At 41.8% G+C, this 11,457-nt stretch overlaps 1 long non-coding RNA gene across 1 annotated transcript; it reads left to right on the forward strand.

Moving 5' to 3' along the window:
* The first annotated feature begins 1,237 nt into the window (after positions 1-1,237).
* Positions 1,238-5,727, forward strand: LOC139356036 (uncharacterized). Its single transcript, XR_011607407.1, has 3 exons — positions 1,238-1,403; positions 4,677-4,789; positions 5,379-5,727. It is a non-coding gene; the product is annotated as an uncharacterized lncRNA (long non-coding RNA).
* Positions 5,728-11,457: the final 5,730 nt, after the last annotated feature.

The following is an 11,457-nucleotide window of genomic DNA, read 5'->3' on the forward strand; positions in this document are numbered from 1 at the left end:
GTGGTTTTGGGAATCTCCTCAAACTTGCACTTGGTGTGAGAAGTGAGGGAAATTTTGAAGACTGTGTTCTCTCTAGCTCTCAGTTGGCTACCTCTGTAGGGGTGGTTAAAATTTGCAGTGGATGATACTCATAAGGATAAACTTTCAATATTATAAATGCAATGTTAAAATTTATTAAAATTTAAAACATAAAAATAAAGTAAAAATCATCCATGACCCCAATTCTCTCTCTCTCCCTCATATACCTCTGTGTGTGTGTGTGTGTGTGTGTGTGTATATATATATACACACGTATAATATTTATTAGATCTTTTTTGTTTTAGCCCAGACACCCAGCTTATTTGCTAAGGCTTTACTGGGAAGTGCAATCCCAGGGCAGCAACAGTGAGGGGAAAGGGAAGGAGGCGGGAAAAAATAAAAACCAAATATGATGTGATACCTTATTGAGCTTTCAAGAACTTTGCAGGAACATTCAACTGGCTGTCTTTTGACAGTTGGTTAGGGACTGGGAGGGAGGGATTCTTATCCAAGGCTCTTTCTGATCTCTTGCCTCTTATTGGTCAAATTTTGCCGTATGGGATATCAGCTTCCTGGCATTTCTGTACTTTGTTGCCACCCTCTACAGGGAGCCATTGGTAAAACCAGCTCCCACCCTGTGGCCTAGGGCTTCATCTGGGCCTGGGAGTGGTGGGCAGTACCATGGCCTATATGGGTTTATTGATGGAACAATGGGGTCTGAGCCTGAGCCCAGCCTTTGTCTGGGGAGGCTGAGGCAGCAGGAAACTAGGTCCATGGTGGCAGCAGCTGGGACTCCCATTGAGTAAGGAGCCAAGGCCCCTGAGGTAGGGGAATCAGGAATTTAAGCAAACTGGATCCACTGCAAATTTTTTCCCACTTAAATATGTGCTATTAATATGTTTTTAAACATGTATCTGATTATAGCATAGATAAGATTTTTAATGGAAATATAGTTTCTGATTGGCTATAAATTATGTACTAAGTGCCACATTGCTAGACATTTAAATGGTTTCCATTTTTTGGGGTATTCAATTCATTGTGATGAACATCATTATACATTTTTTGGGACCATATTTCCTTAAGACATGTTTCTAGAAGTAGAAAGGCTATGTCAGAAAGGAAAATCATGCTTTTAAAGTTAAATGAATTTTTGTATCTTGGACTTTTGAATGAGTTTCTTGAGCACCTGACAGATTCTCTTGGCTTGCATTGCAGACTTGGTGCAGAGCTCCTCTGAGTAACAGGTAAAAGTGTTCCCAGCCAGCCAGGGACATCATGTCTCACAGCAAAGCCACTGATTGAGGAGGCAGGAGACCTGGTTTCAAGTCATAAGATAAAATGTCCACAGGATACCTGCAGGCGCCAGCCACGGGAATCTGGTAGGGGTAAGTCAGTGGATGTTGGGCCTGTGGAACAATAGAGGACATACATTTGAATGATTAGCCCACCAGAATTGAGATTACTCAAATTCAGATTTATAAGAAAACATAAACAGCTAAAGCAATGCCATGCAAAAGAGACAAAACTGAAGACATCACATTACCTAACTTAAATTATACTACAAGGCCATAGTAACCCAAACAGCACGTACTGGCATTAAAATAGACACATGGGCCAATGGGACAGAGTGAATAACAAAATAAACAAATAGAAACAAAGCCATGGATCTTCAGCCAACCGATCTTTGACAAAGGTGACAAAAACACACTATGGAAAGGACACCCTTTTTAATATATGATGCTAGGAAAATTGGATAGCCATATTCAGAAGAATAAAACTGGACCCCTTTCTCTCAAGGTATACAAAAATCAATGGAAGATGGATTAAAGACTTAAATGTAAGACCCGAAACTGTAAAAATACTAGAAGGAAACCTAGGGAAAACTCTGCTGGACATTGGTCTAGGCAAATAATTAATGATTAAGACCTCAAAAACACAAGCAACAAAACCAAAAATAGACAAATCAGACCTAATTAAACTAGAAAGCTTCTGTACAACAAAAGAAATAATCAAGTGAACAGACAACCTGCAGAATGGGAGAAAATATTGGTAAACTATGAAACTGACAGGGGACTAATATCCAGAATTTACAGGGAGCTCAAGCAACTCAACAAGCACAACAAAACAAATAAACCTAATTAAAAAGCGGGCAAAGGACACGAATAGACATTTTTCAAAAGAAGATACACAAATGACCAACAAATATATGAAAAAATGCTTAACATCGCTAATCATCAGATAAATGCAAATTAAAACCACAATGAGATACCATCTTATAATAATCAGAGTGGTTATTATTCAAAAGTAAAAAAATTTCAGATGTTGGGGAGGATGCAGAGATGTTGGTGGGAATGTAAATTAGCACAACCTCTATGGAAAATAGTATGGAGGTTTCTCAAAGAACTAAAAATAGAACTACCATTTGATCCAGCAATCTCACTAGTGGGTATCTACCCAAAGGAAAAGAAATTGTTGTATCAAATAGATACCTGTATTCATGTGTTTATTGCAGCACTATCCACAATAGTAAGGATAAGAAATCAGCCTAAGTGTACATCAGTGGATAATTAGATAAAGTATGGTACACAATGGAATACTATTCAGCCATAATAATAATAAAATCATGTATTTTGCAGCAACATGGATAGAACTGGAGGCCATTAAGTGAAACAACTCAGAAACAGAAAATTAAATTCTCACTTATAAGTGGGAACTAAGTGATAGGTACACATGGACATAGACTGTGGAGTAATAGACACTGGAGACTCAGAAGGGTGGGGGTGGTGAGAGATGAGAAATTACTTAACGGGTATGAAGCACAATGTTTGGGTGATGGTTACACTAAAAGCTCAGACTTTACTACTACCCCTTAAATGGATACAAATAAAATTTGAAAAACCATATTTTATAAGAAAACAAGCAAAAACAGGACATGTGCTAGCCAAGTAAAACTTACCTTAGAGGCATATCTGTGACCCTGGTTATTGTAATGTGAACTTGGCAAGCCCCTCAATTTCTCTGGCTTCAGCATAAGATGAGGGTTCACTTTTGTCCATCTTGGAACATCTTCCAGAACGTTTCCTCCCCACAGATCTCATGCTGGGAAAGACTTTGTACATATTCATAGTGCATTTATGAAAGAGCAGTGAATAGTGCTACCACAATGAGTTACGGCACCAACCAAAAATAGTTTTTAAAATGGGTATTTTATTTTATGAGACAGAGTCTTGCTCTGTTGCCCAGGCTGGAATGCAGTTGCACCATCTCAGCTCACTGTAACCTCCGCCTCGCGGGTTCAAGCGATTCCCATGCCTCAGCGTCCTGAGTAGCTGGGATTACAGGCACCCGTCACCATGTCCAGCTAATTTTTACATTTTTAATAGAGACGGGGTTTTACCATGTTGGTTAGACTAGTCTTGAACTCCTGACCTCAGGTGATCCACCCACCTCGACCTTCCAAAGTACTGGGATTACAGGTGTGAGCCATCGTGCCCAGCCTAAAATGGATATTTTAATGAGTTTATGCAGCCTTAACTCAGGCAAGTGCATAACAAATCGATAAAATAGACTATCATTATTGTCTTTTCAGGCTCTGACCATGTGGAAACCACTAGTCAGGAGGCACAGGGAAGCCCCAAAGTGTCTGCTGGCTTTGTGTTTCATGGCCATTTACTCCTCCTAGTAGGAAAGCATCTTTAACAGCATTTTTAAAGGAGAAAGCTCAGCTCTGAGGGGTGAAAAGACCTGCTTGATGCTGTGTGCCCTTACAAAAATGCAAGAGTTGGTACCATGGTCGGCCAGACTCCCAAGCTGGGTATTAACCATCCACTCTCCATTGGGCTGAGTTGGGGAGGAGGGATAGTCAGGGAAGGCTCTAAGGAGGAGGTGAGTTGAGTCATGGAAGGTACATCAGATCTTTCCAGGTCATCAAGGACAAGGGAGGCTGATGGAAAGGGCATGTGGGAGATGGGAATCGGCATGGCAGGTAGAAATGAATCTGGATTTAGGTAGGAAGAGATCTGACTGTAATGAGACCTTCTTTAGGATGATTGGACTAAGAAGAAGGGGACTGCTATAGTCTGAACACTTCTGTCTCCTACCAGATTCCTATGTTGAAATCCTTACCTCCAAGGTGATGGTATCAGTAAGCGGAGTCTTTGGGAAGTGATTAAGTCATGGGGGCAAAGCCCTCATGAATGGGATTAGCATCCTTATGAAATAGGCCACAGAGAGCTCCTTCGTCTCTTCTGCCAAATGAGGGCTCAGTGAGAAGGCACTAGTAGTTCTGAACCAGGAAATAGGCTCTCACCAGAAAGCAGATTTGCTGGTACCTTGATATAGGACTTTCCAGCCTCTGAAACTGTGAGAAATGCATTTCTCTTATAAGCCACTCAGTTTACCGTCTTTTGTTATAGCAGTCTGAATGGACTAAGAAAAGGACTATTGCAAGAGAGGGAGGGGGGCTATCACAACAGGGGGAGGGGGCTATTGTAATAGGAGGAGGGGATCGCTTCTCAGCCTTTTGGCTAAGATCAAGTGTAATAGGAGGAGGGGATACGGCAATGGAGTGGTGGGGGTTATTGTAACAAAGAGGATACTCCAACCATGAGCTCTGCAAGCTGTCTAAGGTCAAGCAGAAAAATGGTTTTCTTTTACAGGGAGGAGTAAACAAGGCTAGAAAGAACTGGGTGTGCAAGAGCAGGACAAATGTATGACAGTGGATCCAGCACCTCGATGACTGACAGTGGGTCAAGGAATATTTTTCCATGAGGTCAGCTGATTCTCATGAGGGGCCTTTAAGAAAGGGTTGTTTATTGCTCCAACGCTCAAGGGTAAACCAAAGTGTAGGGGCCTGGGGAGAGAAGCCTGAGGAACATTTGGTCAAGTCAAGTCCGTGGGCATTTTTGTCCAGATGGGTCAGTGGGGAGGAAGAGTCCAGCTGATCATTTATCACACAGAGAATCAGGATTCTCTGTGTCTGTGAGGGTCTGTGTCTGGCTTTGTCACAGATAAACAAGGGGTTGCCTAAGAGTCTTATTTAAATCTTATGGGGAAGGGTGGTTCTTTGCAGTGAGCCACCTCCCCTAACGCAAAAGCATCAATGGGGGCAGGATTTCTTTTCTGGAACACAGGGCTCAGGTGAAGTTCACCATTGCTAGCAGGAACAGGTGTGAGCATTTGGGAAAATACAGCAGAGGGCGATCAGTGGGGAAGGCTGTGTTGTGAGTCCCAGATGAGCTGGAGAATTTAGCAAACAAGGAACAAGACAAGGGACGGAGCATGGGTGCAGTGGCCTTGTGCTTGTCCTCGTCACGCTTACCTGCACACTTGGCTTCTTTTGGCTGGGCTTCAACTCCCAGGAGCCCTTCTCTTGGAACTGTCGGTCCCAGGCCTGGCATTCTCTCCAGAACAAAGCAGGAAGGCGTAGCTGAAGAATCCTGTGACCGCCAGCAGGAGCTGAGCTCACCTTCACAAACAAACTCCTTGCTGGTCCTTTGGGTTGGCGATTTGCCCAGACAAGAAGCTTAAGACTTTGAAGCTGCATTGCTTTGAGGCACCCAATGCTTGAAAGTGAGGACGCAAAGAAAGTCCTGCAAGTGTGTTTGGATGAGATCCCCTTTTGGGCTTGCTCAAGGTCCTTCAGCTATTTAGTTCCCGTATTTGGTGGCAAAAATGGACTCAGCAGCTATTGCCATTGGCAAAAGGTACTTGGTCTGGTAAGTTGCATATTTCAATTAGAAGCTTGTGCCTAACTGTAATTTTCTATCACACCAGTTGGTCTTTGCCTTGAAAGAGCCATTTAATTATCTTTGTTTAAAACCTACAGGGTGTAAATGGAAGTGTCTATAAAGGAAGGCTACTAAGAAAAATGACAAGTTGTGGGCAAAACACCAAATATTTTTCTTTCTGGTTGCTAAAGAATGTTTTCGGCCGGGCTTGGTGGCTCACGCCTGCAATCCCAGCACTTTGGGAGGCCGAGGCGGGCGGATCACAAGGTCAGGAGGTCGAGACATCCTAGCTAACACAGTGAAACCCCATCTCTACTAAAAATACAAAAATTAGCTGGACGTGGTGGCACACGCCCGTAGTCCCAGCTACTCAGGAGGCTGAGGCAGGTGAAACGCTTGAACCTGGGAGGCAAATGTCGCGGTGAGCCGACTGTGCCATTGCACTCCAGCCTGGGCAACAGAGGGAGATACAGTCTCAAAAAAAAAAAAAAAAAAAAAAAAAAGAATGGTTTGTTTTTGATGCAAGCTGGCTGAGAACGGGATTGCGGGGTTCCTAGAATGCCTGGGAATACATTTGGAGAGGAATCCGGGAAGGTCGCGGCTGGTGGGGTAGGAGTGCACCCGGTGGGGTCACAGGCACAAGGCGCTGCGGCAGTGGGATCCAATCTCCAGCTCCCCCGTTTGTTGGGTCCCTGTTACAGAGGTTATACGCCAGCCTTGGGGATAATTTTTCTTTCACCATCAAGCAATCATTGTGGCGGTGCATGACTGACTTTAACTTTATGAAAATTCTATAAAGGAGGCACTAGCGGTATCTGCAGTTTATAGATGTCACTAAAATATAAGCTCTGAGAGGGCAGGAATTTTTGTCTGTTTTATCCCCTATTATATTCCAGCACCCCTAAAATACCTGTCACCTCATAGGTGACGTGCCAGAGAGTAGGGCTGGAGCGGAGACGGGCCATTTCCTTCTCTTTCTGTTTGTCACACTGCATGCCTTTGTCATTAACATTTCCACCTTCTGCAAGACTAGGTGACCAATCCGATGACTTTGAAGCCCCCTCTCTCAAAGGGATGCTATGACTCTGTGAAAAGTCACCTCTAAAGTGAGGATCTCACCTGTCATTATTTTGTTCTGACCTTTGGTTAGGAGCTTTTGCAAAGTTGGCCTCTGTGGCTGGGAGAGGGTCGTCCTTGCTTTCCTTGGAGTGACCTGAAAGTTTGGGCCTATCCTGGCTTCCCACGCAGTACTGAGAGGCTGTTCAGGGGCCGAGCCCACCTGGGCACCTGGTGAGGGTCCTGAGTCTGTCTGGGGTGGATGCCAGTGCAGACTTGAGTCCCAGCCCTGGCCTCTCCCAGCTCTCCTGAGACCCCTCTGAGCTGGACGGTGCTCTCCATGACGCTCAAGCCTGCACTGATCTTCTGTCCTCTTCGTCCCCTCCCTCATGCCCACAGGCAGTGCTAATTCAGGCCCTGCTCCCCATGTTGCCCACATGGAATACCATCTGTGCCTTTTATCCATGATTACTTACATCCCAGGTGCCCGTCACAGGTCAAGAGAAACCTTCTCACTCACCTTCCAGCTCACAGGATCACTCGTTTCTCCTTTTCCTTCCTTTTTCTCTTAGTGTCTGGACCCAGTTACTTCCACCCTGTACCATTGCTTCCTATTTTTCATTATCCTTCATTGGGCTTTAGATGTGGATTATACATCCATGTGTGCATGGATCTGAGATGTTCTTGGCTTGATGGAACCATCCCTGCTCCCCATGCAGAGCTCAAGGCCTTCTGCTCTTGGAAGCACCTCTCTTGTACAGTGTGTTGACACGATGGCCTCCTCCACTGGATGGTTTTCTTAAAGTAGATGCCCTTTTTCTTGATAGCACCAGGGTCAGACTAGTGCCTGGCACATCATAGATGCTTAATTAATGTTTCTGGAGTGAAAAAGAAACTTCCCTCCTCACGTGAACACTCTCCTAGCAAGAGGGCTGTTCTCAAGACCCCCTTGAGCAAGCAATGGTGTCCAAGAAAGACGAGTTGAACTGGCCTGTGGTTGGCACCACATGCTGGCAGAGCCCTGCCATGTGCTGGAATGTTCCCTGAGTGGTGGAGCTCTTAGGCCTTGGCGCGACTCTTCTCTCTGGAGCAGAGAGTGGCTGTCAGGGAGGCGGGTGCTGTGGTGTAACTCTGTGGGAAGGGGCGATGAGGCAATGTCAAGTGTTAGGGGTGAGGGGACTAATTAGTGCCTGGCTCAGTTTCTAATCTCCTTAGGTCCATTTTTATTATTTATCTTTCTTCCCTGGTGTTCCTCAAACTGCTCAATTTAGTTAAAAGAATGCCACAAATTAGCAGCGAAATGTTTGGGATTCTATTTTCCCATCACTGTTGGGATTTGGCCAGCATACATATCTGGGCTTTCATGTTCCGATCTAGCATTTTAAAAAACAAGCTCCTCATTTATTAAGATATCGCCACTCCACCTGATTCTTGACTAGCATGGTATGTATCAGCACCTTGCCTATAATTTGATATGCTTAAGCCTATCTAGCTCAGAATCAAGTTCAGCATAAGCATTATGGTGGGCGTGATGCTAAAACTCTTTGTCACTCTCAATTAACTTGATAACACTTTTTAAATTTTTTTGCAAATGAGTTGGCTGGATTTCAGAGTTGTGTGAGTTCTTTGAACTTTGACCTTGGGTTTTCCTGCCCCTTTGATTTTTTTTAAACTAAAGTTTTTAAAGAATAGTTCAGATTTACAGAATCATTGCAAGGATGGTACAGGAACTTAGTTCCCCTCATTATTAAGATTATAAGATTCTCATATCAAGTGTACATACTATCAACATGACTTGTCACTGTTGATATTGATCTCGATCACCTGGCTGAGGTCATGTTTGTCAGGTTTTTCCACTTCCCTCCCTTTCCCTACTGTGCTCTTTGGCAGAAAGTCACCATATGCAGCCCACACTTAAGGAGTGAGGAGTTATGCCTCTCCCCTTAAGGGCAGAGCATCCACATAAGTTATTTAGAATTCTTTTGAATGGAAGCTTTGTCTGTTCTTTCCTATTTACATATTCAGTCATTTCTTTTTACATTGATATGAACGCTACATATTCATTTTATACTTCGAGTTATAATCCAATGCTACTCTATTTTGTTCACATTTTTGCAGTACTGGCCACTGGGTGCTCTTTCAGTTGGTTCCTGTGTCTCTTTGACACACCTGCTTTCTTCATATTTTTTTGTTTGTTTGTTTGTTTGTTTTTAGTACTTTTTTGCACTACAGGTTCCTCCAGGCTCATCTTGTGTATTTCTTGACCCAGCCCTAAAATTAACCATGTCTTAAGGAGCCCTGTTTTATTTCACTGGAGAATGGTATTAGAAACCAAAATTTGAATGTTAGTTGTGCTTCTTGCTACTGGTGTGTCATCTCTTATACCCTCTTAGCTGACAGAGCGGCAGATGTATATATACTCATGGTTACATATAGAAATATTTATAAATATGTACACATGTATGTACACATTTATACATGTACATATATACATTTATATGTGCATATTTATATGTATATAAATATGTACACATATATGTACACATTTATAAACGTTGCTATATGTAACCATCTATATATTAAGCTATTCCTGGTTTTAGGGGGAAAGTGTTCAGTTTCTCACTATTAGGTATATTAGCTGTAGATTTTTGTAGATGTACTTTATCAAATTGAAGAAGTTCTCTGCTATTCCTAGTTTGCTGAGAGTTTTTTTTTTTTTTAAATTTCAATAGTTTTTGGAGAACAGGTGGTTTTTCGTTACATGGATAAGTTCTTTAGTGGTGATTTCTGAAGTTTTAGTGCAACCGTCACCAGAACAGTGTACACTATATCCAATATGTAGTCTTATATCTCTTACCCCCCTCCCAACCTTCCCCCTACCCACTGAGTCCTCAAAGTCTATTATATTATCCTTATACCTTTGCTTCCTCATAGCTTAGCTCCCACTTATGAGAGAGGACGTACGATATTTGGTTTTCCATTCCTGAATTACTTCACTTAGAATAATGGCCTCCAGCTCCATCCAAGTTGCTGCGAAAGACATTATTTCATTCCTTTTTATGGCTGAGTAGTATTCCATGGCGTATATATATCTCATATTCCTTATCCACTTATTGGTTGATGGGCACTTAGGTTGGTTCCATATCTTTGCAATTGCAAATTGTGCTGCTGTAAATAGGCATGCACATGTGTCTTTTTCATATATTGACTTCTTTTCCTTTGGGTAGATACCCAGTAGTGGGATTGCTGGATCAAATGACAGTCCTACTTTTAGTTCTTTAAGGAATCTCCATACTGTTTTCCATAGTAGTTGTTCTAATTTACATTTCTACCAGATGTGTAAAAGTATTCCCTTTTTACCACATCCATGCCAATGTCTCTGGTTCTTTGACTTTTTAATTATGGCCATTCTTGCAGGAGTAAGGTAGTATCTCATTATGGTTTTAATTTGCATTTACCTGGTGATTAATGATGTTGAGCATTTTTTCTTATGTTTGTTGGCTGTTTATGTATCTTCTTTTGAGAAATGTCTATTCATGTCCGTTGCCCACTTTTTGATGGGATTATTTGGTTTTTTTCTTGCTGATTTGTTTGAGTTCCTTATAGATTCTGGATACTAGTCCTTTGTTGGATGCATAGTTTGTGAATATTTTCTCCCACTCTCTGGGTTGTCTGTTTACTCTGCTGATTATTTCCTTTGCTGTGCAGAAGTGTTTTAGTTTAATTAGGTCCTGTTATTTATTTTTGCTTTTGTTGTATTTGCTTTTGGGGTCTTAGTCATGAATTCTTTGCCTAAGCCCATGTCCAGAATTTTTCTGATGTTATCTTCTAGAATTTTTATGGTTTCAGGTCTTAGATGTAAGTCTTTGATCCATCTTGAGTTGATTTTTGTATGAGGTGAGAGATGGGAATCCATTCTTCTACATGTGGCTTGCCAGTTTTCCTAGCAGCATTTATTGAATATGGTATCCTTTCCTCAATTTTTGTGTATGTATACTTTGTTGAAGAACAGTTGGTTGTAAGCATTTGGCTTTATTTCTGGGTTCTCTATTCTGTTCCATTGGTCTATGTGCCTATTTCTATCCAGTACCATGCTGTTTTGTCTTGTAGTATAATTTGAAGTCAGGTAATGCGATGACCCCAGATTTGTTCTTTTTACTTAGTATTGCTTTGGCTATGCAGGCTCTTTTTTGGTTTCGTATGAATTTTGGGATTTTTTTTTTTAGTTCTGTGAAACATGATGATGGTATTTTGATGGGAATTGCATAGAATCTGTAGATTGCTTTGGGCAGTATGGTCACTTTCACAATACTGATTCTTCCCATCCATGAGCATGGGATGTGTTTCTATTTGTTTGTTGTTATCTATGTTATTTGTTATCTATGATTTCTTTCAGCAGTGTTTTGTAGTTTTCCTTGTAGAAATCTTTCACCTCCTTGGTTAAGTATATTCTTAAGTATTTTATTTTTTGCAGCTGATATAAAAGGGATTGAGTTCTTGATTTGATTTGCTGAGAGTTTTTTTTTTTAATCATGAATGGGTGTCAGATTTTGTCAAATGCTTTTCCTGTGTCAATCGATGTGATCATATAATTTTTCTTCTTTAGTCTGTTGATGTGGTAGAGTACATTGATTTTCAAATATTGAACCAGCCT

Source organism: Macaca nemestrina, chromosome 9 (genome assembly GCF_043159975.1).
Source record: "Macaca nemestrina isolate mMacNem1 chromosome 9, mMacNem.hap1, whole genome shotgun sequence".
In the NCBI taxonomy this organism is placed as follows: domain Eukaryota; kingdom Metazoa; phylum Chordata; class Mammalia; order Primates; family Cercopithecidae; genus Macaca; species Macaca nemestrina.